The sequence below is a fragment of the Mustela nivalis genome, assembly GCF_964662115.1.
Source record: "Mustela nivalis genome assembly, chromosome: 14".
In the NCBI taxonomy this organism is placed as follows: Eukaryota; Metazoa; Chordata; class Mammalia; order Carnivora; family Mustelidae; genus Mustela; species Mustela nivalis.
The window spans coordinates 44660922-44687295 of record NC_139033.1 but is presented as its reverse complement, the minus strand read 5'-3'; the positions used below and the strand labels follow the sequence as shown (position 1 = coordinate 44687295).

The following is a 26374-nucleotide window of genomic DNA, read 5'->3' as shown; positions in this document are numbered from 1 at the left end:
ACTTTTTGACATCTGAATTGTTTACAATTTTTAAACTATTTTTTAAAGTGTCAGAAAGGAGGGTGGAATGAGAAAGGCATAGAAGAATTTAGCATGTTTTAGGAACAGCAAACAGCAGAATATCCCCAGGGTTGTAGTGTTGGGTGAGGTTGGACGGGTGTTCCCTGAGTTAGGGCTTTAAAAAGTCTCGTGCTATGATGTGGGGGGTGGACTTTAAATTTAGGTCTTAGGAAGATAATCCTGGGGGCTGAATAATCCGAGGGGTCAGAAGTAGCGGATAGGAGGAATCTGTTTGCATCCTCAGTCTTTCTTGCGTGATCTTGTGTTTGAAAGATGAGCAGTAACAATGGAAGTGGAGCCAATGGGATGAAGTCAAAGAGACTTAGACAGTTGAATCCAGATTTGAGAACTGCTACAAAGAGGAAGGTAAAGGGAAGAAGGATAGAAGAAATAGGAAACAAGGCTTAGTAAGGATTAGCTTGGGCTAACCCTTGCCCCTGGATGAGCCCATCCACAGCTCCTGATACGGTAGAACACATCTCCTCTATTGTCTCAGTCTGAAGAAGGAAGTGTGCTTGGCCAGCTCAGCCTGCCCTGGTACCAGCCAGACCATCCCCTGAGCTCCCCCCACGCCAGGAACTGCGGGACTGAACACACTATGGGGGAGGCTTTACAGGGCGGGAATAAGACCACTGTCCCTGCTCCCTTTTGCCACACCCCCAGGAGAGACACAGATGGAAACTGGAGGGTGTGGTCAGGAAGCTGGGGAAGGGATTAAGAAAGGTGTGGCAGAAGACTCAGCTGGATGGTAAGTCATGGTGCTGGATATAACCCCACCGCCAGCGGCCATATCAAATGTACCCACATCCTTCACTGAGTAAGGTGGTTCATGATCAAGGATCCAAGGCTGGTTGCTGCAGATGTCGTATTATATTTCGTAAGCATCTTACTCCATTCTACCACCTTTCTCTTTGCAATTTGGAGTTCATATTCTTCTCTTCAGGTATCAGGTATTTTCGTAGGTCGTTGAGACATTCCTACACCCAGTAGCACCCCTATTGCTCTGCACCGTGTGGCCATCCGGAAGCCCCCAGCAACGTCTGCAGAGCCTGATGGGGGTCGTGGATTAGAACGCCAACAGGAGGAGCTACGATCAGGGTCTCAGGGCCTGTCCTGGTCACCTGGTTTTGCATAGCCCAGCAACAACGGGTCCCGTCTTTGGGCACAGCCAGAGAAGATGGATGACCCCATCACCTCCATCACAATTCCAAATGCACGCGCTTTTGTGAAGGGGGTAAAATACGCCCTGCACAGTGACTGGCCCAGAAAACACTTACCCTTTGGAGTGGGAGGCAGAAGGGCAGAGAAAGACATACATAGAGAAGCAACTGAAGCATACAAAAAGTCCCTTTAACCTCTTCCAGCTAGCAGTTCAGAAATACACAGGAAACCCTGGATATTTGCAGAGTCGTGATTTGTGGTTTCCAACATGCACGGTGCTGCTCGCTCCCCGCTCCTCGCCAGCCCACAGGGCTGTGCTGCAGGCAGCCCGTGGGGTAGACACCACGGCCCATGTGTCTCTACGGAGCCCCTCAGAGTGGCCTTTCTGCCACCCTGATTCCATGACGGGGAGACTCTCTCACCCCCACTGTCCCTGCCAATCAGCCCCCACAGATGGACTCTTTTTTAACCCTTGCAGTTGAGTCACAGATTCATGTGATGCCTGACCGGGGAGGCAGGAAGCTTAGAGACCTAGCCCCCTCTGTTTCTGAACTCCTTGCCCATTATTCCTGCCATCCCAGCCCCTGTCTGATGCAATCAGGAAGGGTGTCTCCTAAGCAGAGGCTGTTCCCTCCGGTTAACATACTGTCACTGAACTCTGATGGAGAGGGCTCCTCCATCCACCGTGCGGACAATCAGACCTGGTGGGCTTGATCGAGCAGCGAGAATCTTCTGGGCTCGACGCTGACAGGTGGAAAGAGGGGAGGGAGGGAAGAGCAGAGGACAGATGCTGAGAGTCCACAGGGGAAGACCATGTGCCAACCCGACATCAGGTAAACCTGGACCCCAAGCCCATCCCTCCCATCCACTAGACAAGTGTTTACCCTACCTGGCACAGCGGAGGCGAACAGAGGTGCATGGATGCCTGCCACGGAGGGAATGCACTCTATGCTACAGAGGCTGGGTGTACCCGCAGTCCCCATATTTTCCAAACCACAAATCAGAGCTGTTCTGGAAAACCCAGGTCATAGAAGAGCAGGAAATAGACAAAAGAACCTTAGGTGGAAGATGATGAAATAAGGCCTGGGTGTCGATGCACTGGGCTGCTGCCGTCGGTAACCCAATAAATCCAGGGCCTCACATCACCCAGTGTCAGGGAGGACTCTAGTCAAACATGCAGAGCCCAGCAACCCACAATAGCGGAAAGGAGATTCTAGTCTTGTCTTCCATTGAATGTCACCAGACACCACAAGATAACCCACAGAAACATCCCCCCCTAACACACACACACACACACACACTCAAGTCTCCTACGTCTCTCTGGAGCCTCTCTTTGCCAAACCTTCTAAACCCTCCCAGATGCCCAGCATGTACTTTCTCCAGCCTCTCTCTCCTTTCTCAGCCCACAGGGCTGCGGGAGCAGTTAGTTCTGTGGGGGTTGATCCAGGAAGACTTCTTGGAGTAGGAGGCATGTATGGTGAACTTTAAGAGATAAACTGGGTTTTGTTAGAGGAGGAGTAAGTAAAGAAGCTACTGGAGCAACATTCACATACAGTCCAGGCTGAGAGGCTATACTGAAATGCCCTGTGACATGCAGGGATGGCGAAGTAACTGGGGCCAAGTATGCAAGATGCAGAGATGAGACTCAGGAGCTTGGTCAAGAGTGAACTGGGAGGAGAGACATCTGTACCCATTGCAGGTCTTCTGGTAGAAAGGTGAGGTAAACAGCATTCCAGGAAGACTCACTGGTTAAGATAGAGAGGAAGGGGCCAGTATGAAATGTACTGCAACAAGCCACCAAGCCTGCCTCCCTTTCCATAGCTGCTCAAAACCAATGGGCTTTCTTCCTAAGAGGCAGCTGTAATGGATACAGCTGGAAAACCCGGTCCACTGAAATCCACAGCTGGCTCTCAGCATCGCTATCTGGCCAGTTGCCTCCTCCACTCAATCTCTTGCCTGAACCTTGGGTCTGACCCTCTTGTCTCTGTGGGACAAGCAGGGAGACAGGCCAGGGATGTAAGGGCAGCAGGCAGGGGCTACAGGCCTAGGCACCTGGGTCTGAGATGCCAGCAAGTGGGGTGACCTGGTCAGAAGGGGCACGCCAGCTGATAGCGTGCTGTTGTAAACAGCACCACTTGACAAAGGGAGAAAGCAAGCACGGCTTGAACTCTGTACACTGGTCCCATCAGCTGTGCAGCCTTGTTCCATAAGACGGTTTCCTCTTTCCAATCAAAATCCCAACCATGCTTCAAAACCCACCCCAGCCCGGAGCTACCCTCATCATCCCAGCTGTCCCCGTTCTGAACACTGATTGTACCGGATGGCACACACAATTAGATGTACCAACTGTACACCTGACTTTGATGCTGTGTTGTACTTTTTTCATCTTGTTTCAATGGACATTCACATCTTCCCCCTAATGAGGGATGATATTTCTCAAGGTCAGGTATCCTGTCTTGTCCCAGACTTCCCCCACGGCACCTAGGAGTACATTGGGCACATAGAAAGAACAGAATAAACCATTGCTGATTTTTTTTAAAGGATTATAAAATAGAGCAGTGTCTGTATTGCTTTCTTCTCTGTGCTGGGGAATTCATGAGAGAAGCTGGCTTTTGCAAACTGATTTGAAAATATCTTACATAGATTAACACATACTGATACCATAGAAGCGGTGGCTGGAGGAAAGGAATGTTTGGGCAACTTATTCCATTACTCATGGAAGTACTTGGTATGTCTGATCTAGAACAGGCAGAAATAAAGGATTGCTTGGAGGTGCCAGTGGGTACTTAAAACGATGTTCTCCCAGAGTTCAAGCCCTGCACTCTCTCTTCTTGTTTACAGGACTCATTTGGCCTCCCCCTGCCTCCAGTCTTTATTTGGACCAAGCTGTACTTCAGTCCAACCCTGTCTGAGTCATCACGCTTTCTAAATAATCATCCCGCAGGCTGAACTGATGTGCAGGCTGGAGGCTGGCAGGGGCAGGTTAACTCTGCATACTGCAAAAGTGCATTTTGTCATGAATTCATAGAGTGATGCCCAGTGCCTTGTAACAGTTTCCCCATGGGCATGTGTGCATGCATGCACAAGCGTGTGTGTGTGTGTGTGTGTGTGTGTGTGTGAGATGGGCCTGGCGGAGGACTTCACAAGTGCATGAGGGTCCGGACCACCTTGGTAGATCAGGTCGTACAAGAGCAAGGTAGGAACACTGGGACTCAGACAGATGAAAGTATGTAAACTCAAGCCCTGATTCTGGGGCTTCCTAGCTGTGTGATCCAGAGCAAGGTCCTTGACTCCTAATGCTGGATTTCCTCACATCTAAAAGGTTATTGCGAAGATTAAAATATGTGTGAGCACTTAGCCCAGTGGCCGGCTTAGGGAAAAAAATCAATAAACAGAAGTGAGGATCAAGATGCGTCTGGGTGGGAATCCCTGGAGTGGGAATCACAGCCTCTCCTCCTTCTAGGCCACCCTAGGTCCCAACCCTGCTGGAGAGGCCTGCTGGAGTCGAATTCAAGTGCAGCGAGCCTCTCTCCTAATGAGAATCGAAGAACTGGATCCATGCAGAAAGGGAGAGAGCTCAGAGGAAAAGCAAGCCACCATGCCCTTTCATGACTCTGCAGAGCCCGGTACAGGGCCTGACACCCAGAAGGCCCTTGATACAGATTTTTGGATGAATGATGAAATGCATGAATTACCCATTTATAGAATTGCAGGTCTCTAATCTAGAGTCTCTTCTCCACATGGGGGTAGCCCCACTCTTAATGAGCTGGACTCAGAAGAGTTCCAACGAAAAAACATTTTTAGTGTATTTAAAGATCCCATAACAGACTTTACATGAAACTGTGGACTTCACAGGGAGGAGCAAGGACTGGACCGGGAGCCCTTATTAAAGAGAGTCCTCTGGGTTGTCCAAAGATACCGGAACTCTTTTCTGTTTTAATTCAAATAGATAATAATTTTTTTCTTTTTTTTTTTTAAAGATTTTATTTATTTTTTTATTTGTTTGTTTGTTTGGCAGAGAGAGAGAGAGAAAGAGCACAAGAAGGGAAAGCGGCAGAGGGAGAAGCAGGCTCCCTGCTATCAAGGAACCTTGGGATCACGACCTGAGCAGAAGGCAGAAGCTTAACCAACTGAGCTGCCCAAGTGCCCCAATAATTATTTTTTCTAACTACAAAAGTAACGTACGTTCATACCAGAAAAACTGGAAAACAAAGATAGGCTAGAACAAAAAAATGTTACTCTTCATACTGTTTTAATATTCATTATTCCAGACTTTTCCTACAGGTAGATACATTTCTATCAAAATGGCATCATACCAGAAAACGCTGTCTTCTTTTGTGGAGTGATTTACTTTGACCATTTTTTTCCCCAAAGTACTACAAACTCTTCACAGAATTTATTTTTCTTTGGTTTAGAAAAGCGCTTCATTTTTTCCTTAGTGCCCCCACCACACACACACACACACTCACACGCAGAATAAAAGTAAGATACAGTCAAAAAAAGGCACACAGCAATGAAGAGTACTGAATAAAATGCAAAGTAAAAACCACTCCCTACCCACCATCCCAGGCAGATTCCCAGAGGTAACCCTTAGAGGCCAATATTTTTATAACTGCTGGTGGTTGCTGAAAACTTGTAATCACAGCGTGTCACTCACCTGCTTAAACTCTTCCAACGGCTCCATACGCAGAATGAATTCCAAGCCCCTCCCTGCGCCCAGGGCCTGCGCTTTTGGACTTCCACTCTTCCGCTAGTAGAATAAGACCTGTACTCCACCAGCTCCAAGGTCGGCTGGCCCCGGGCAGGCCGTGGCTATGCCAACCATACGCCCATCCCCAAAGGGACAGCTTCTTAATCCCTCTGGAGGCCAGGGAATGGCAAGCGCTGGCCTGCCCCTTGGGCTCCTTCTCTGTCCAGAGGCCTTTGTGATGAACAAAGGAGCCTTTCTCTGACTCTTACATGCCCCTTCCTGTGGTACAGGCTAAAAAGTGTGAGGACAAATGGACAAACGGCATGAGCAAGAAACCCCGGAGCTGGGCTACAGCAGACCCGGGCCCTCGCTGTCTCTCTGCGAATGACTCATGGTATGGCGTCAGAGCTCCGCATTTCCACGTCTTCATCTATAAATTCCAGCAAGTGGCCTGGCTCACCAAAACCCCCTCCAACGCTAGCGCTCAATTCCAGAAAACTCCGTGGTCCTCTGGGGGAGAATTGCCACAGCATCATGGCAGAGCCTCGGAGTGGAGCCAGACGCAGGAGGGAAGCTCTCTGTCCGGGCTCCGAGCTGGAATGGGCCTCAGTGGCACCTCTGGCTCTCATCGATTCGCGAGAACTCCCGAACACAGGTAATTTTCAACAACAAAAAATGAGGCTCAAGAGTCTTAAATAACCTACTCAGCTTCCTGCTGCTGGCAAGAGGTAGAGTTAGAATCAGCTGGTCTGACTCGCAAGACCTCTGTTAGTCACTGATTGTAGTTAGTTACTTTTTGCTCTGTTTTTTGAAGCACCCGTAGTAAGACTTCATTCAAAATGCATGGAAATACTTTAGGCTTCACGCGTTAGAATGCAAAGTGCAGTAGACCCTTGAACAACGCAGTAGTTAGGGGTGCCAACATCCCAAGCAGTCAGAACCCCGCCTGTAACTTTTAATTCCCCCAAAACTTCATTGACCACTGTGGATGGAAGCCTTACCTATAATATAAACAGTCAATTAACACAGATATTTTTAATGTTATAGGTATTAAATACTGTATTTTGTAAAAATAACAATAAAGTAAGCTAGAAAAAAGTTAAGTAAATCATTTTAAAAATATCTTTACAATACTGTACTTTATTGAGAAAATTTTGGCATATAAGTAGACCTACACAGTTCAAACCTGTGCTATTCAAGGGTCAGCTGTATAATATCCAATTTTGGGGGTTTTTGGTATGCAATTCAGCTACCTATCTATTCTATAGGTTAACAAAAATTCTTTTGTCAAATTGACCAGACAAGAGTTAATGATTTATCGATTTATCATATTCACAAAAGCAATACAGAACCAATACTCCCATCTATTATCGATGGGTCATAGCCTAACATAACCCCCATTGTGAAGCTGGGAGCTTGTCTGAATCTTCAGGAAGGTTCATTACGCTACAGTGTGCTGGGCCCGTCCCCAGAGTTTCTGGTTCAGGGTGTCTCCATGGGGTAGGGCCTGATAATTTACATTTTTCCCAAGTTCCCAGGATTTGCTGTTGTTGCTGGTCCGAGGACTTCATTTAGAGAATTATTCCTGTCTTCCTGCTCCTCTAGTTCCTACTGGCCCAAGCACTCAGTTGTCCCAGCTGTAACTGCCACTGTTTAATTGTCGCAACTTTGCTCCTGTGTTCCCAGTAGGCCATCTACCTACTTCTCCCCCTCTGGCTCTCAGCACAAGGGAGAGCTTGGCTCTCTGCCCTATTTGTTGGCTTTCTGCTCCATACCAGCTGGCAAAGGCTGAAAGAAAAGGCCTTCTAAGTAAGCATCCCAGCAGGGAGAACTCCCTATGATGAGCTCTTGGATCAGAAGGAAGGCTGTTCCCCTTTCAAAGCATAAGATCTTCCCTTTCCAACATACACTGGGTGTCTAATAAGTACTTATATCTACATACAATTGGTTTCTTCACTAACCTTTTTTTTTTCCCCAAAGCTTTGAGTTCTTCAAGATAAAATACTTTTTTTTTTATCCCAAAATATAGTTTTTTCAGAACTTTTCTCAAACATACACACACACACACACACACACACACACACACACACAGAGCACACACAGACACACACCAACAGAATGCAACCAGGATTTTAAATAGTGGTTTCTGCCCAGAAGTCCAAGGGTGAGCTACGGCTGTGTTTCTCTGTTTGGCCTAATTTCTTGTTTGGAGTTGTCAGGTATAATCAAAGGATTGCTGCTTTTGGAATGAAGGTCTAGGTTAGGGGGTTCTTCACTTGATCTCTACTTCTTTCAGGGAAGTTGATGAGAACTGCTTGAAAACCAGACTGGGAGAGCACACTGTCCTTACTGAGACGGCCTTAAAGTAGCAAAAGACAGCTGTGGGACTGGGCTCGGGAGCTGCTACACCAGACTCCTGGAAGGAGACACGTGGGCCTTTGATGGCCTCCATGCTGCCTTTCTGCCCACTTCTCCTATGCCCGCATGAGGCCATCCTGGCTGGGCAGCAGTGAGAGGGCCCTGCCACTGGCCTACAAAGGGGCAGGCGGCCAGGATCTAGTCCCAGTCCTCGGCCCCAGCACTGAACAATGAGTGTCCCTGGGCCGCTTGCTTGAGCTCCACGGGCAATATTTGGCTGTTTATAGGGCAAGGGGCCTGGATGACCTCAGAAATGCTCTTCAGCACAGTGAGCTAGTGAGAACAGGAAATGCTTTTGGCCAAGTGTGCTAATGGATGTGTTTGTTGTGACAATACCTTAGTCTTTGTGAATTGTGCATGACCAGGGAGGAACTGTCCTTGTCTGAGAGCTGAAGAGCCCCACCTATGAGGGCAGGACCCTGTGGAATGGGGGGGCCCTCCCTAGAGTCTGTCTCCCACTGGCCCATGGGCCTGCTCTGACCACCTACCTCCTGCCCACAGGGCTCCCTTCTGCACAGAACGTGGGCTGAGAAAACACCTGGCAGGCTGCATGGGACAAAAAGAATCCTTTCCCATTTCTTCTCCCTCCCAAGTCTCTGCCTCACTGCCACCCTCCCTTCCTGACATATGCATATTAATTTAATACATATATTACTAAAAATTAACCACTGAATTGTAAACCTAAAACAAACTGAATTCTATGGCATGGAAATCATACCTCAATAAACCAGTTAAAAATGTTCTTTAAAAATAATTTTTTAGGGGCAGCTGGGTGGCTCAATCAGTTAGGTGTCTGACCCTTGATTTTAACTCAGATCCCGATCTCAGGGTTATGAGTTCAGGCCCTGCACTGGGCTCCATGCTGGGTGTGGAGCCTACTTAAAAACAATAATAATAATAGTAATTTTTTAATGTAAGGATTTTTTTTTTAAAGATTTTATTTATTTATTTGACAGAGAGAAATCACAAGTAGATGGAGAGGCAGGCAGAGAGAGAGAGAGAGAGGGAAGCAGGCTCCCTGCCGAGCAGAGAGCCCGATGCGGGACTCGATCCCAGGACCCTGAGATCATGACCTGAGCGGAAAGCAGTGGCTTAACCCACTGAGCCACCCAGGCGCCCCTAATGTAAGGATTTTATTTGATTCTTTTGCAATTAAGCTCTGACTCAAAACTAAAGAACACCGGTGAGGACATCTTCGAGATGATCACATATACACAGACATATACACACAGGACTAAAGCCAATGTTCCTAAGTAAAAATCACCACAAATGGCAGAAGCAGAGAGGTAGCAAAGTGATCGTAAGCATCCCGAGGTCAGCAACTAGGGGCACTGGAGTCAACAGATGGCTGCCACTTAGGTAGCTGGAAAATGATATTCCTTTGCCTTCAGAAGTGGGGACCCTCCCTGATACCTAGAAGGGTATACGGTTCCCAATCTTCAGAGCACTCTTTGCAGCATTTACTTCCTGATGGAATACCAAATAAGCAAAGCAGACCGCACAATGAAAAGGCCACTGGAACCCCTTCCCAGCCCTGGTCGGGTCCGGGGGCCAGCAACCACCAGGCTTACCATGTAACCGTAGATTTGGACAGCATTTCCCCTGCCCCCACCACATTTGAAGACTTTAGTGGTTCTGCTCTTTAATACTCCCTATACTTAAATGGGGTAGAAGAGACTTCAAGTCGGCATTCTTTTTTTTTTTTTCCCTGAACTTCAAAAAAAATATATCCCATTGGATCATTTTTAAAATTCAGGAGACTTATACCTGGAAGACCTTGAAAAGGTCTAAATTTCTTTTCTTCTTGCTGCTCTATTTCATTGGGTCAAATCAAGCGCTGCCAATGGCAAGTTCCCTAACGATTGATTAGAGGGTGGGGTGTGGGTGGCAGGATTTTCTCGAAATGTTAGTTTGAAAGAGCAATTTGGGATGAACTCTCTGCTCTCAGGGAGCTCAGCTCCACCTGGGGCATGGCAGATGACTAAAGGGGGGGTGGGGTGAGCGTGGGAAGCAAGGAACCCAAACCAGGAAAAGATCAGATGCCCGGCTTCATTTATTTTGACAAATCTTTCCTTTGTAATCATCTGTAATAAGACCCCAGGACATTGTGCCAGTGTATGATATATTTTGGGAAGGTAATGAAGTCAGGGGGATAGGCAGCATAACTCAGCTCCCAGCAGTAAATCTTTGCTTAGAAGTAGGGTAAAGTCAGAGGTAGGTAGAGGTCTGTGTGTGTGTGTGTGTGTGTGTGTGTGTGTGTGTTCACACGCACATGCGTGCGTGTATGTAAAAATTATAGGGCTGGTACATTAGCAAGGGCAAAAATTAGCCAAGTTCTACTACTACACTGAGATTTAGAACATCAGAATACAGTGACTACATTTTTCTGGAGAGATCTTTACAGCTATTTGAAATTATGAACCCATAATATGCAAATGCACAGGCCTAAGAAATACACATTCTTGGCAGAGACCGAAGATGTTATAATGTGTGCTGTAAACGGCAAGGCGTATGTGTATAAAACCCGTGTGCACATACTAACTGGTCGATTATCCCCTCTAAAACCACACATAAATTCTCCTGACAGGAATTGGAATTTCGCACGCATCCCAAGAATGAACAGACTCTTAATGTGCTGTGTTGTGTATGGATAGAGTATAAAAAAACAATAGAATGGGTCACTAGGCTAAGAGAGCTTGCTGATTTTCAAGCGTGACCACAAAGGAACTTGGGGCTACACTTTCCTTTTGAACATGATATTATATTACTCACAGTAGTTGGTAATATTTATTAAGTTCTGGGCTCGGTGACAGCCACTATACTGGGTGTTTACCACCTATGGTCCCATTTAAGGGGGGGAAAGAGAGTGAGAGGGGAGGGGAGTAGGGGCATATGTGTGAGTGTGAGTGTGTGTGTGTGGGCGGGGGGTCCTATTGGAAGGCTTTACCCCTCTGTCAAATGGATACTTTCCCAGGGAGCATAACAATTTGCCACGGGAAAATGTTAGTTTGTCCATACGGCCGACAAGGAGGAGAACGAGTTGACCCAGGTACCTCAGTGGCCAAGCCGAGCCCTAGTACAAAGATGTGTCCTTTTGTGATGAGACGGACTCCTTCAGACCTGGAGCCAAAATTGCGGCCAGAGCCATTCCTGAGCAAAGAGCAAAAAACTAGGGAACTGCAGTCCAGATTCGGAGAAGAGGTCACAAAGTCCCCAAACAGAACGTTGCTGAGTCAGGTCTGTGCAAAGGCGGGCTCTTGAGAATCATAAGGAAAGAAAAGAAAAGCCTTTAGTTACACAATGGCTTCTAATGACTTCTGCAAATAGGTGCCCCTCAGTGAGGTGGCTCAGTCTGGTGCATCAAAATCTGTCATGAGAAATTTCTGGCAAAGCCAAGAAGACAGAACATAGACTGATTTAGTTTTCTATAATGTAAGCAGAAATATTTTTGTATCAAATAATTTACTTCTACAACCTTTCTTTCCACCTCCATCCACCCCCCTCAGAAGCAGTTTAGGAAAATAGCCAGGGCTCCAGGGAGACCCTCACTGACAGTGACTGGGATTTTGACACTGCGCCCCCCAACCCAACCCCCTGCCCACCAACCTGGGCACTGTCATCTGTGCTTCCCAGCTTGTGCACACAATTTCCGAGTTCTTGGGAGCCCGCTGAAATCCAAGTTAGGATACGATTTCCAAAATGGACACAGGTATATCTAATATCAGAAGTTAGCCAGAAAGGCATTTCCTTCCCTTGGGGAGCTTTCTGTATTTTGCAAAGTTGAAGTAAGGAGCCTGCGATGGACATCAGTTCATCCAGTGAGCTTTGAATCTACTAAGACTTCATTAAGGCACAGACTCCTAACTGTCAGAAAAATAACAGGCAGGCTTTTTTGTTGTTGTTCAAGTGGTTTGTATTTATGTGTAAATTAGTACTAGGACAGAGAAACCTTGAGATTACAAAGATAAATACAAATCCACTAGGGGAAGCTTATGCAAACTTGGGTTTTGTAATGGGGTCCTTGAATCTCTCCAGCACATCTCACAACCTAACCATGACACAGGATTCACCAGCGTGCAAACCCTTTCTTCTGTTCCTGTCCATGTATCACCCCAACAACACTTATTGTTTGGCCCACATCACACAGAGAAATAAGTATAACAAAAGAGGAATTCTCATCCTTGACCATGAACCACAAGGTCATGAGCAAGTGGTTCTCATAGAAGTTGAGATATGGAATCATCCATCTGCGGAATTCTAAAACACGGAGAGAGGCACACCCCTGGGATTCTAATGACCAGATAATCCTATGTGCTGGTAGTTGCATTTTTACAACAGTGATTTAAGTAGCTCCAAAAACAGTTTCCTAAAATGCCATAGGAAAGAGACATTGGTCAATGAATAAAAATCATCCCAGCTTGGTTCTAGCCTGAAATACACGTTTTTAATAGTTGGCATGATGTGGATTATTTCTTCCTAAATTCCTACCATTTAATGCAAAAATTAGCAATATAACATTGTCTGCAACATACCAGAATTGAGAAAAACAAAAATAAAAATGAAATAAACTGAACAGAGGGGATAAGCAGCTTGACAGTTAAGATTTGCTGCACTCAATTCTCCAAGTCTGACCCCCTTATCCAAATGTATTTCCTCCCACTGTCTGCATGGGCCTTCCTGCTGCGGAGCTATTTCTTCAATGAACATGGCACAGGTCATGTTGGTACTACCACCATTCCTTTGCACAGGCCATTCCTCCCTCCCTGAATAATCTCCAGGAAACTCAGTGTCCATTTAAGTGCAGTGGAAAGAATATGGGCTCTGGAATCTGAACAGATGGACAGTGACTGAGAGAAGCAGCTGAAAGAAAGCAAGAACATGGTACCACAAGCTGTGGTCAGGAAACCTGGCTGTTCACACACAGCCAGGCAGCCCAGAGCCCCCTCCCTGGCACTCTGTACCCTCACCCCCAAGTCAGAGAGCCCAGAGCTCCCTCTGTGACTTCTGTGTTCCTTTGTCAAGGCTGCCCCCAGGGCTGCGTTAACTGTCCTCTTCTCCAATCAAAGACATCCCCAAATGCACTCCCCAGTCCTGGCCCAAATGCAAAGGCCATCCTGCGTGCCCTTTCCTCTTTGCCCCATCTACCCTACCAACTGCCTGGCCCAGAGCCCAGCGCCCAGACCTAGCGGGAACTCCAAAAACACCAGCTTAATAAGTGAATGAGGACTGTATGTCATTTTCCAGAAAGTTCAATGCAAAAATTATTTATCTTACTCTTAACCCTTAAACAAGTAAGGAACTTTATTCTTTCAAGCATCTTGCAAATGATAAATCAGCAAGCTTAGAATGCTATCAATTTGTCTGTAGTCAGAAAATTCAAGGATTGCTTTCATTAAAAAAAAAAAAAAATCATCAGGTAAAAACCAAGAGTATTAGATTAGCAAAACACTGGAAACGACCAAAATATCTATTTATAAGGGGCTGGTTAACTAAGCCAAGGAATACCCATACAATGGAATCTACATAGTTGAAACAGACGAGCAAAAAAGAATAAAGAAGTTCTTAATACTCAGATAGTCAGATGTCCCCCAAATTTAGTGCTGTTGGAAAATGTAAAGGAAAATATAGTGTTTATGGTATGCTTCCACTTGTGTAAAAAATTTCAGGACTAGAGATACACATGTATATGTACGTTTACACGTGTGCACGTATTTCCCTGTATATTCACACCATATCTTTATGCTGCAGAAACCAGTGACTGTGGTTGCTTCAAACTAAGGGAACCAAGAGATGAGGAGAGAGAAAGATGTGTCATTTTGAATACCCTTTTGTACCTTTTGAATGTTAAACCATGTAAGTATTGACCTATTTGAAAAAATTAAATTAAAAATTCAAAGCAAACAATGTGTGGGAAAGTAATAAAAAATCTAGTTTAGGAAAACATAAAAGAGAAATCCTCATTTTAAAAAAATGGTTCGAGGCCGCCTGTTGAGTCATCTGTAAACCGTGGAGGAGACGAAATCTGGGGAGGCACCCGTGCGTGGCAGAAAGGAGACTGTGGTGGCTGCGGCCATCTCAGCTGCCTTCCCGGGTGACCTGAGAGTGCTGGGGCCTCTCTGACCCTCAGCCTCCTCCTCTTTGAATCCAAGTGTTTGGACCAACTCTTAGAGCAGGCAGGCCCTTTCCCCCTGGGGGAGTAGGAGGTCCTCAGGTAGATACACTTAGTTACTTGGTGACAATCTAATTTAAAAAGAAGAGACCACCCTTTAAAAGGAAAGAGAGAGTGCCCCACCTACCGCATAGGAGTCTGTGGCAGGGAGATAAAAACCTCAAACCCCTCCTCACCAGAGTGCAATAAAACCAATGCGTCTCACTTCAGGAGCTTAAAATACATTTGCAGACACGCCCTTCCCTCCAAACACACCTGCTGCCTTTTTCCTCCCACTTCCCACATCCTCTCTGGACAGGCTGAGTGCCCATTTATGACAGAGCTGAAATATTTCCTTTTTTGATCTAATATTTCCTGAGGGCCCCTCCCCTCCTTTATGGCTGCCATTCACAGCCATCTGGGATGACCTAGGAACAAGAAGACACTTCAGATCTTAAAGACAATGGAAATGTGGCGCTTTTTAAAAATAATAGTTCATGCCCAGTCACCTCTATCTCCAAAACATACTTTTAGATAAAGGCGACTTAATGGTGGTGACTGGATATTGGCATTGCTAGAGAGGCTTACGTGTCTCTCTAAATTGTCCAGATAGAACCTTCTATGAGCTACTTGGCAAACATGGGGCCTGGGCATCCTCTCTGTGGTCCTCACTTTCTCTCCAAGCTCCACCCCTACCCTCTTCCAACTTAGGAAGTGGCTAAATTTGTTCTCCTGGCTTTTCCCTTAGGAATTAGAACATGAGGAGTGCCCAGGTGGATCAATGGGTTAAGCATCTGCCTTTGGCTCAGGTCATGATCCCGGGGCCCTGGAATCGAGCCCCGCATTGGGCTCCCTGCTCAGTGGGGAAGCCTGCTTCTCCCTCTCCTGCTCCCTCTGCTTCCATTCCCTTTCTTGCTGTGTCTCTAACAAATATATAAATAAAATCTTGAAAAAAGAGGGGGGGTATTAGAACACGAGAATCAGAACGGGTGTTAGAGGTAATGCTGGCTCATTTTGCAGGTGGGGAAACTGAGGCCCATGAAGGTGGGAAGCTTCCCTCCACACAACACATCCACGGCAGGGCCAGGACAAAAGCCAGGGCTCACAAGCCTTTGCTTCCTCCCTAACGTACCTGCTTTTGTGCATTCCCGCCCAGAGGTCCAGCTGCCTTCCCTGCACGGTGGATACTGCCCCCCGCCTCCCACTTGGTAACATCAGCCTCCCCCAAACTGCCCCCCCCACCCCGGCCCAGGTGAAGGGCTGACCCAGCTAACCCCGGGGGGCGGCCAAGCACCTGAAATGTGGCACCTGCAGACATGGTGAGAGTTTGGGTATAGTGGGTTAAATTAAAGGCATTTCCTTTTTCCTTTGTACTTCTGTTTCCTTTTACTTTTTTTAAATGTGGCTACCGGGAAACTTAAAATTACATAGATGACTCGCACTGTATTTTTACCAGCCCGCACTGCCCCCCGTCATATGCTCCTACCCATTTAGCTCCCAGCCGGCAGAACTGACCTGCCCCGTGTGCCATTCTCTGTGCCCTGGAAGGTCTCTGTTCTAAAGACCCAGCCATGCCCAGGAGTTAATGGGGTAAATAATGTGCCACCAGGGACATCGAGGACGAGCTCTAAAGCCTTGGGGTGATTTCTGCAAGTGCTTCTCCCTTTCCTTCGGTGGGGATGGAGGGAGGGATTCTGGCACCCCTCAGTTGACTCTGATTCTTCCTCCACAAGCAGTGGCTTCCCACAGCTGTCTTTCCTGTAGATTGGATTTTTTTTTTTATTGGTAAAGATTTTATTTATTCATTTGGCAGACAGAGATCACAAGTAGGCAGAGCAGCAGGCAGAGAAGAGAGCCCGATATGGGACTCGATCCCAGGACCCTGAAACCATAACCTGAGCCGAAGGCAGGGGCTTAACCCACTGAGCTACCCAGGCACCCCTGTAGATTGGATTTGTATCCCCTGAAGTATGGTGGTAGCTTGGGGGGGAAAGGAGGAGGAAGAAGGCAGTCTTGGATTTGGGGCCCCCAATCCTCACTCTTCCCTCTGCTCCCTCAGGGAAGGAGCAGGTTTCACAGAGCGCACGGAGACCACGTCTTCCTTGCCGGGAGTCGTGCTGAGGACGTTGGGTGTTATCACATCCCCTCCTTTTCCCACCCGCCTCACGAACTTGGTGCTCCCTGCTTTCTCGATGAGGAAACTCAAGCTCTGAGAGGCTCAGCAACATGCCCAAGGGGACCACAGGAAAGCAGCCAAGCCAGGGGATTCAGGTCTCGCCGGTTCCAAAACCCATGCTCCTCACCGTCACTCGACTTCTTGAGGCCTCAGTTTCTTCATCTGCAGTCTGGCTACAATACTAGCCCGGAGACAGGGTGGAGCCCTGTGACCCAAGGACCCATCCTCCCCTGGAACTAGGTTCTGGGCCCACGAGGGCCCTCCAGCTCCCGCCATTCCCTGGCAGAGCTACACTCCTCATCCTGGGCTGACAAACCTACCTTGTTCGCTCAACTCTGAGGCTCCACACAGCCCGCTGTCCTGCCTGGGTACCCTCTACATCTTGTCTCCAGGGAATTAAACCCCAATCCCCAGCCCCTTATATTAAGATGCCATCTAAGCATCGCCTCCTCCAAAAACCCGCCAAGACCAGGTAGTCAGAGAACTGCTTCTCATGTTGCCCTTTCCTGCTTGCCAGGCTGTGACTGTCTTCCTCCTCCCTTCACCCCCAGGGCCCTGCTCTCCCTCCCCAGCCAAACCCACTCCCAAAAGAAGCTTTGACGTGGACAGACCTGAGTCTCTCCTCCCATAGGAAGGATTCTGCATTTCCTCATTCAGCAAAATATTTCCTGAGCACCCACGAGCAGCGGCCATTCTCGGAGGCCCTGGGAACATGGCGGTGATGGCACCTGAGGGAGCAAAGGTTGTCTCCAAACAGCCCTGCCCTAAACACACGAAGCCAATGATCTGGGTTCATGTTTCTCAAGATTCTCCTGCTGTTCTTATTTTGAGGTCAAGGAATGATCCGTTAATGGGCTCTGAGTTCGGTTTTCGGCAGGCATGTAATGGTCAAAGTATGATCCTTGACTTGAAGGAAGGCTCCACGTCTATTAAAATACGTTTTTAGAGACTGCGATGGCCTCGGGAAATGTGACAGAATCCTCAGTAAGGAGACAGCCTGTAACACCATGAGCTGGTGGCACTTCACATGGTGACAGAGGGAAGGCCAAGAGTGCGCAACAGCTTCCCAAACACCCACCACGTGCGGGAGGAGCCCACTGCTCTCCCAACTTGTGCTGCATTCGGTAAAGCGCACTGAAATCTTCCCGGCGGGTGGAACATAGATTTTCTTCTAAATATTAGTGATTTGCTGTGGGAATGATTGACACTCCCAAGAGACGAAGCCCTTATGCTTATTAAGGATGGCACGGGTTCACAAAATTTCAGAAAACTACGTGCGGGGGTATGTGCGTGCATGCCCATGCATGTGTGTGTGTGTGTGTGTGTGTGTGTGTGTGTGTGTTGGTGGGAACAGAAAAAAAGACTGGAAGGAAACGCACCAACATCAGGGTGTCGTCACAGTTTGGGGGCTTAATTTTACACATTTCTCTATTTTCCAAATCTTCTATCATGACTCTCATTGCTTTTATAATCAGAAAAGCAGTAAACTGAATGCTAATAGTTTTTTAATTTCCTCAAGGATCTGTTTTTACAGGCACCATTTCAGTGGGGTTTGGAAAGCAGCAGGGTGTGAAACACAAATGAAATCCCCTATTCCTGCAGGGCTGAGTGTACCCCTTGGCCCTGAAGAGAAGCCCTCCCAGCATTCACGCTGGCAGCCAGCTGTCCACAGCTGTTCCGAGGAGGCAGCGAATGAATGGAGCTGGTGGAAAAACACAACATTCCTGACTCTCCAAGGATGGCATTATGCTTGGAGCTCTCGCTCACCAAAGAAGTAAATAAACAGAGAGAGAGGTGGCAGCCAAGCAAGCGAGAGGAACTTCAGTCCTGGAGGTGGGTCAGCTGCCAGGGCTCCTGACTCCTAACATAGCAACAGCAAAAAGACCCCCCCCCCCCAAGCCAACCAGCCCCGTGGAGTTGGGCTAACACCCGCTGACCAGGGCCCTCCCTGGCTGTACCTCAAGAATGCCATCATCCCTTCCCGCTACCATAGAGCCTCAAGGACACATTTTCTCTCTGTCTCCAGGCCGAAAAGGTCCGGAGGGCAGGGTCCCTGGCAGGTTCGTCTCTGCAGACCGCCAGCATATTCACTGGCACACCCACTCACTGTCCATTCCCTCTGGCACTGCTCCATTCCGGGCACCGTTCTGGGGCTGAGGACACGACGAGGAACAAAACAGACAAGGTCCCTGCCCTTCTAGAGCTCACAGTCTAGTGGGAGACACAAGTGACAAACAAGAAGAGAATCAAGATTCTATCCCAGACGGAGGTGGGCACTGTGAAGAGTGTAACACAGGGTGCAGTCTCTGCTGGGACCTGAAGGTGGGGGGGCGGGGGGGGGCAGCTGAGGGAAGATGGGAGGGAAGGGCATGCCAGATGAAAAGAACGGCCCAGGAGAGCAAGGTGTGTTCAAGGAACAAAGAGGTCCCAGCAGGGAGGGGAGGGAGTCTTAGAGGCAGGCAGGGACCAGACCCCGGGAGGGCCCCCAGAAGGCCCACGGAAGGGTAAGCAAAGGCGTGGCCCATCTCTCTCATGAAGGAGACTCACTCTGCACACTCTGAGAGGCTAGACTGTGCCACCGCAGCTCCCAGAGAAGGACTCCACGGCTGTCTCTGGCTTCCAGCATCTATGGCAATGGGGAGCGGCCAATCAGCTTGGCCCGGGGGCTCTCAGAATGCTTGGGGAATTCTGTCTCTTCTCACTTACACTGATTCTGCTTCGTCAAGCTCCTGACACCAAGAAACACCACCGATGGCAAGAAAGAAGCAAACCTGTCCTCTGTCCACCCACCCACGAGTGCCCCCCAGCCCTTGCTAAGCAAACATCTGCCATGCCCAGGGCTGGCGCTGCGTGCCGATGAGCAACACACCAGCCCCGCCCTCAGGAGCCCCCGCACGCCATGCCCGCACCAGGCTCACCAGGCACCACCCTTGGCGGGAGCTGCCCAGCACCCACCTCTCCCCCTACGGCCTCCCGCTTGTCTTCTCTCCCTGGCAAAACCTCCCTCGAGCCCCGGAACGGTTCTGATGGGAGGCTTAATTCACTGCACGGGGCTAAACAGAGAGACGAGCTCAGTGCCTTGCCTACTTCCTCCACCGCCCACCCTCATTCTTCCGTCCACTGGCCCAGGGAGGAAAATATGTTCAGTTGCACAGATGAGGTCGTAACCAGTGGAATGGCAGATACTATTTTTCTGAAGACAAAAGAGGACTCGGGTGTTGGCTGAAGAGTGCAAAGGTGAGGGGGGCCATCGGGGACTGGTCCAGGGCAGGGGTGGGCAAGGCGGGAGGAAAGAGCTTCATGTGCACACCTCTCCAGCCGGCACCACACAGCAACATCGCAGCTTGTAGTCAGAGGGAACCACATCTGACAGGTCACTTTCAGAATCTCCACTCACGTAAAAATGAGTTACCGTCATTCAGAACAGCCCCGTTCCCCCACTTTTGCAGATTCTTTAGTTCTGCTCTGTGAGATTTCTAGGGTACAAATGGAGGGCCTTGCCTAAGAAAAAGTGCACATACAAGGGCTCCAGGAAATCTTTCTATCTTAAAACTCCCAGAGCAGCCGAAGTTCCAAGAAGCTCCACAGGACCCCTCCACATGGATCAGGGTTCACACCAATACCCGCCATGCAGTTGGGTGGTGGTTTTTTTCCAGCGGGACACAGCCATCCTTGGGCAAAGTCACCACTGAGGATGGTTCCAGACCCTTGAGTCTCTTCTTCCCAGGAGGGGAGGATGGGTTATAAATAGCCTGGACTCCTTCAGCCCTACACAGGCACAGATCCCACACCCCCGTCCCAGGCTCAGCCAGCTGGTCCCTCCTCCCCCAAGTTCCCACAGCCTGCTATAAGAGGGAGGAAACTGCTCACCCACTGTGGGGGTGGGGAACTAAATCCTTCAGGCCCCCTTCAGAGCAAGTGGCCTCTCATGAATTTTAACTGTAACCCCCACACCTCTGCACCCTTCTGTAATGGCGGTCCTGGAGAGGGGTCAGGGGCAATATGATTAGAGGGCCTATTACCCTCCCCAGTCACCCACAGAAGCCCTGAGTTGAATGCCCAGGATATGCTAAGGCACTGAATGAAGCATAGGAATAACCCTCTCGCATGTCTCTGCCTCAGTTTCCCCATCTGTAAGATGGACACAGAGCTGAACCCATACCACTTGGGGATGGCCATGACATTAGCATGCGATGACAGTGAAAAGGCACTGTCACAATGTTAGCCCTGGACCGTCATGATGACGTCAGATCTTGGTTTCTTCTACAGGGGCCCCCAGCACAACTGTGGGGACACCGATTCTTATCCGTTCGTGAGAGCAGAAAAATTCTATTTGGCCGCATTGCATTAGCCTTGAATTCTTGATACTGCATACCCTTGAAAGCAATAAAACTTACAAAATATTCTCTCTTACAAGTCACTTCTGACTAATACAGATTGACATACACCGCACCCAGACCGATTTTGATTGAATACAATTCCGCCGGACTGTACGTGACAGTATATGCTGAAGGAGCATTGCCCTAAAATATTTTGGTCTGAGGCAAGAGGAAGGTCTCGACAGTCATTCTGTTTCCCATTCAAACCCTTCCCATCCATACCCACTGGTAAGAAACACAGGGCTAAAATCTAAGTGGCCAACTCCCAGTTCTTTTTAATTAAGACACTTTGTTTGCTCAATAAAATACAGCGCAAAAAACATTTACTGAAAACCCACTCATTGATGTCTAATAGCTGTGTCAAATACTCACAACAACATTTATTCCAACACCCCCAGATAATTGCTCATCCTTCTCATTTGGTATCCACAACAGCACAACATTTGTGTCCAAGTGTAATTGATCCAGAATTGGGCTCCCTTTCAAAAATATCTGTAAAACCTAATTACCAGGAAAACAGAGTTCTGGCATCCTACGGAAAGAGGGTGCTTCACAATGAGACAAGCTGCAAACTCATCTTGGCCAATCAAGCTGCATTATGTTACAAAAGGAGTTTGAGGAATTTGGGGTGAGAGGAGTGAGAAGGGAACAGGAAAAGTTGGAAAAGAGTCAGACTGGAATCTTCAGGGATAGTCCTGATTTTTTTTTTTTTCCTAAGCCAAGGACAGAAAACAGAAAATATACCACATTAGCTGGCAAGCATAGCTATAGAAAGTACCAGATAATGAGCCCCTAATGGGCTTGGGGTCTGGGGTGGCATTTCTGATCTCAGGCCCTCCAGATGCCTTGCTGAGGGAATTCTCTCCACCCTGGTCTGGGAGGCTGATGTCATTTCTCATCTCCTGGGGTTTCTAACCACCGTGGCAGGTCACTTTCCCTTGGGCCTAAGTTGGGTCATCTGTAAAATGAGAGTTCCTCATATCTCTAGAACATCTTTCTGCTCAAAATCCCCATGACCTTTTTTTTCTTTTTTCTTTCCTTTTTAAAGAAAAGGGCACCCTTTCCGCTCAGGTGCTCCGTGGGGTTGGGGGAGTAGGGAGGAACGGTGGGAATGAAGGACTCAGTGTTTCCAACCAACTCTCACACAGTTCTGTGCACACTTGCACCAGCTGGGGATCAGACCCACTCTGGGGATAAAGATTCCTTTCAGCCCGGGATGGACCTACCGGGGTGGTTCTAACCTCGCGGCCCTAGATTCGACAACTGGCCAGTAAGGAACCGGGCCAAACCACTGGCCTTCTTGGAGCCTCTCTCCCAGAACTGACTACACCACGGCACACCTTCCTCTTCGGAGGGGGGTTTCCTTCCCACCTTCATCTTTCCGTCCCGCAGACCCGAGAAATCCCAACCCCAGCCTTGCGAAGGGCCCGGTGAAGCTCCCGGAGTAGGGAGCACACACCGGCGTCTCCAGGCTCCCTCTGTTCCTGGACCCTCCTGGCCTAGATGTGGGTACCAGCCTCTACAGCTGGTTCCAAAGGAAGCGAGAGTTGTTGCCGCTTTGCTTTTCTTTGGCTCCTCCTAGTTCTCCACCTAATGAAATCAGACAAGCAGCCCGAATAACAAAGCAGCACAGCGGCCAGAGACAATTCGATTTCAAAGGAGCAAGAGATGCGCACGCCTAGGAGCGAAGACTGGCGCGGTTCCTAGGAAGAGACCCTGCGCTGCCCCGTGTGAGCGACAAGTACCGGGCTGGCCTCAGCTTAACTTTCCCAAGGCACGCAGGAACCGTGTGCGTGAGCCCATTTCCCGCAGCTTCTCAGTGGCCAGCCGCGTGAATCCGGAAGGTCTGGCAAGGGCGCCACCTCGGGCAGAGACCGCACGAAGCCCGCGAGCCGCGTCTCGAGATGCGGGATCCCAGGCTCTCCACCCCCTTTCTAATCTTCGAGATAAGACAGTGTGACATGCGGATGCCAAAGTCTCGGGAAACCGTCACTCTCCAAAACGCTCCCGCGCCTTCCCGGCAGAAGTGCGGTAAAACTTTTGGCAGAAACCACCTGTGGCTGCCGGCAGGCCCGCCCTGTCCCGGCCCTGAGGCGCCGCCAAGCCCGGGCCCGCACGCGCCCGCAGAAGTTCCCCTCCAGCCCCGCGCGCCACTTCGCTCCGGGCCGCGGTGCCAGCCAGGAGGCGCGGCGCCCGCTCGCTGGCTCGCTCTCCGCTGGCTCTCCCCTCCTCCCTCTCTCCTCCTCCCGCCTCCTCCCGTTGCATGGCTGCCGCACGGAGCCCCTGAATAGCCACCGCAGCCCCCCGCCTCCTGCCTGCCGCGCTGGGGGCGCCCCTGCCCCCGCCGGCGCCCCGGGGCGCGCGGACCGCCGGCCTCCTAGCAACAGCCCCGAGACCGCTTTCCGGCGTCGGCAATGCGGAGCCACCCTCCCGGAGCCCCGCGACCCTCTGACCCGCCTCGGCAGCCGAGGTGCGGGGGAGACCGTGACCCTCGCAGCCGGTGCCCAAGCGCGCCGCGCGAAGACACTCACTCACCTCTGCGCGCCGCCAGCCCCGCGCGCCTCCCGCACTTGGCGCCGGGCCGCGGTCCTCGCGTCCTCCTCCGCCGCCGCCGCCACCGCCGCCGCCGCGGTCCGACCGTGCCTGTGCGCCCGAGCAGCGCGGGCCGCGCGCTGTCAGAGTCTCGTGGCGGGGCTGCGCCGGCGGGTGTGGAGCCGAGCGGCGGCGGCGGCGGGCGCGCGGGCAGCTCCTCCCTCCCCGCGCCGCGCCTCCGCCCTCCTCGCGCCCCGCCTCCCGCGCCGCGGCTGTCAGCCCCGCGCCCCGCGCCCGGCGCCCGCGCGGCCCGCGCCACCGGCTCGGGGGGCGCACGGGGTTAAAGGGCCCGGATGTCTACGGTCGCCTCTCCGCGCGCCCGCCCCCTGCTCCGCGCCCCCTCCCCGCCTGCCACACTTGCACTTGCTGCGCCCTGACCTCCTCTCCGGCTCGCGGAATTTCTATTTTGACAGTAACTGTGGCGGTGGGTGGCGCGGCGGGGGGTGCCCAGGACCCGCGGAGGCGGCGGGCGGCTGGCAGGACCCGGCGCGGGGGCGGAGTGGGGGGCCGGGCAGAGCCACCATCCGCTCGGGGCTTTTTTCTTTCTTTCCTTTTTTCTCTTTGCCTCCTCCAGGATTTAAAGGGACAGCCCCGGCCGAGGCGAGGGGCCAGGCGGCCGCCGTTTCTCCGGTCTCCAGACGCCCTCTGCGGCCCGGCCGGACCCGCCCGCACCCGGAGCACAAGCTCCCGACCGCCGGGTATTTTTAGGTCCACACCCTGCCCGGGACAGCGGTGCGGCAGAGCTTGGCCCGCTCGCCCCGGCGCACGGCTATTTTTACAGAGTCCGGTTGGGGGAGGAAATAAAACAACTCAGCAACTGCTTTCCCATCCGAAAGTAGGGAGTGAAGAGTGGAGGCGAGAAGTTTCCCAAATTCTCTCGGAATTCCAGCGACTTAGAAAGATACCTCTCCGACACGAGAGACTATGGGCTTGCTGCATTTCACGGCGCCCAAATCCCAACGGGAAACCCCGCCCTAGAGACCGCTTGGACGCGCGGTCTCCCACCCCTCGCCGGGCAGAGTCCCCTCACCCTGCACCCTGCGCGCCAGGGACCCGGCCACAGCCAAGGGACACTCCCCTGGACGGCCTTAGAAGGCGGCCTTCCAAAGCATCCAATCGCCCTGCTACGCAGCCAGGGGCGGGCTCTGGGGGCTTGGTTCCGCCCGGTCCCTCCAAGCCCCGCCCCCGCTGTTACAGTACTCGGGGGAGAGTCTAGGTGGGACCGCCGCGCGGAGCGGTGACAGACAGCGCCAAGGGCCCATTCCAGGGAAGCCGGGCGGCGTGGGGTGGGTTGAGGGTGGGGGACACTAGGGTCGGGCGGGACGGCACGATCGGTTGCACATAAGGCCACGCTCGGGCAGATGTGCTGGCCATCAGCAGGCCGGGGCACACAGGGACTGGATTTCTCTCTACGTTTTTGCAACCCTCCCCTCTGCGCTCCTAGCAGACAACGGAATCCTTGCCCGCCCTGGCGCGAGTCCCCTCGGATGACAGCGGGTTCTCCCAGGGGCTCCGCCACCAGACGCGGGAAGTTTGCCGTCTTCAGATGCCCGCTGGGGCTGAGCATTCCTGAGCTGCGCGGGGCGTCCAGGACAGGCAAGAAAGCGAATGCCTTCCTCCGCGTCCCTGTTCTGGCCATTGACTAATGAAAGAGAAGTGGGGCTGCCGCCTGCCGTCTGGGTATTGGCTTTTAACGTTGGAGATACTCGGTGGCATCCTTTACAGGAATCGCCAAAATAAATTTGTGGACCTTCTGCTTGACCCTTCTTCCTAGGGTCGCTCGTTGGAATTTTTTTTTAATCGTTTCATTTATTCGTGCAGTAAATGCGCAATATAAGGCACCACGTTGGGACAGTGAAGACAAGGGACACACTCTGAAATATGATGTGACAGTAGACAGCTAGGGACACACGTGAAAGGGGAATCTGGACCATAGGGTTGTGTTACGTGTTTCATTTGCTAGAGAGGCCAGACTTTTCCTAGTGAGTAAATGTCATTCACGCAACAGTTTGAGCAACAACCTTAACCAAACCGTTCAAAAACTCATAGAAGTGTGGGGAGGTCCCTCCCAGAAACTAAGAGATTTTCAGATTCAAGATATCACGATTCCAAGTCACTTGAGCTTCTGGGGACAAAATCATATTCTTTGCTTAGCCTTAGGAGCCATTGTCCCCCTACTTTAGGTTGACTCTCTCCTTTCCTTTCCTTAAAAGGTCTTTGGCAATTGGGGGTTCTGCTCACCCAGCTGATGCTTCTAAGCCAAAACTATGGAGGAGGGTGCATTTGGGGAGTACCTGGAAGATCTGAGCCTGGAATGGCAAGGCAGGTGCAGATGATAAGACTATGGTTCTGGGGCTGAGGGCAGCTACAGCCATGAAAAGGGTGTTTTGTTTGAGAAAAGAGAGATTTTCTACTAATTAGAATTATCTCTAAATCAGAAAGATTTTCATTCTTTCTCTAGGCACAGTTGGCTCAGAGCAGATGTTTGTCCTATAGATCACTGAATAGCTTTCCATGCCATGAGCTATGGGAGGAGGGTTCTATGTTTGAACAGCGAGCCTCAGTGTTATGGAGCCTAATCACACAGGCAAAACTTTTATAAACGTAAGAGCAGTCAGGATGAGACTGGTCTGCTTTTTTATTCTTTTATAATAGTGATATTATAAAATATTTTTCAAGAAAGCAGCTATTACACTGCATTTACGATTTTTGTTCATTTGAATTTTTTTTTTCCTACAAGACTCGGAGCT

General features: G+C 50.3%; 1 protein-coding gene across 2 annotated transcripts in view; it reads right to left on the bottom strand.

The window, feature by feature from the left end:
* ZBTB7C (zinc finger and BTB domain containing 7C) overlaps positions 1-23695 on the bottom strand; it is a 335939-nt gene extending 312244 nt beyond the window's left edge. For both annotated transcript variants that reach the window (XM_082699259.1, XM_082699260.1), the window contains exon 1: positions 23568-23695. The gene's annotated coding sequence lies outside the window, so the exon portion shown is untranslated. The remainder of the gene's footprint in view (positions 1-23567) is intronic.
* Positions 23696-26374: the final 2679 nt, after the last annotated feature.